This window comes from Buceros rhinoceros, unplaced genomic scaffold (assembly GCF_000710305.1).
Source record: "Buceros rhinoceros silvestris isolate BGI_N320 unplaced genomic scaffold, ASM71030v1 scaffold20370, whole genome shotgun sequence".
NCBI classification, from domain to species: domain Eukaryota; kingdom Metazoa; phylum Chordata; class Aves; order Bucerotiformes; family Bucerotidae; genus Buceros; species Buceros rhinoceros.
In genome coordinates this window covers 61,600-62,345 of record NW_010391567.1, presented here as the reverse complement: position 1 = coordinate 62,345, position 746 = coordinate 61,600, and positions in this window count along the sequence as shown.

Genomic DNA, 746 nt, shown 5'->3' with positions numbered 1-746 from the left:
TTTAAAAACCTGACAAAGGCTTACCAAGCTTTGAACCAAACTGCAGTACGTTACTCCCCCTCCTCCCTGCCATCCGTGGGCTCTCGGTTTTGTAGCTGTAAGCTGTCACAGAGATGGCAGCCTGAGCCTGAGCAAAACAACACAGGGGAAAGGTTTTTGCTGCATGACTAGTAAGGTGTGAGCTTGTTGCTCTTTGTTGCCGAGCAGGGCTTTTCCTCCTTAGAGTGGGAGATCACTGCAGTGTGATGGCGATCAGGGAAACTCATCAGCAAGGGAAGTTTTCAACCTTCATTGCTCTTCCTTTATTTGCATATGCTTCATATGAAATAGCCCCAGGCCTGGACTTTATTTAATCAGTCAAACATTTTAGCAAGATTATGCAGGAGGAGAAGGACAGCAGATGTCACTTACAAATATACATGAGACTGGGAAAAAATCTTATTGCTTATTTGACTCATTTAAGGAAAGCTTGTGTTTGAATATGGATGAAGAAGCCCAGTTATACATCCGAAAAGGCGTCACCTCTTCACAGCCTCCCTGAGCTGTTGATCTGGTGTGCTTTAGCACATGCAGGGTCCATCATAGCAATGGCCTTGCCACGTGCATGCGTGTGGCACATCTTGCTTGCTGCCTGCCGACACAACAGCTGGCACAAGGGCTACAGCACGTCTGCAGGCATGCCCAGGCTGTGGAGACAGCAGGCAGCACTCGCCGGCTAGGATCCCGTGTCACAGGCTTGTGTGGCT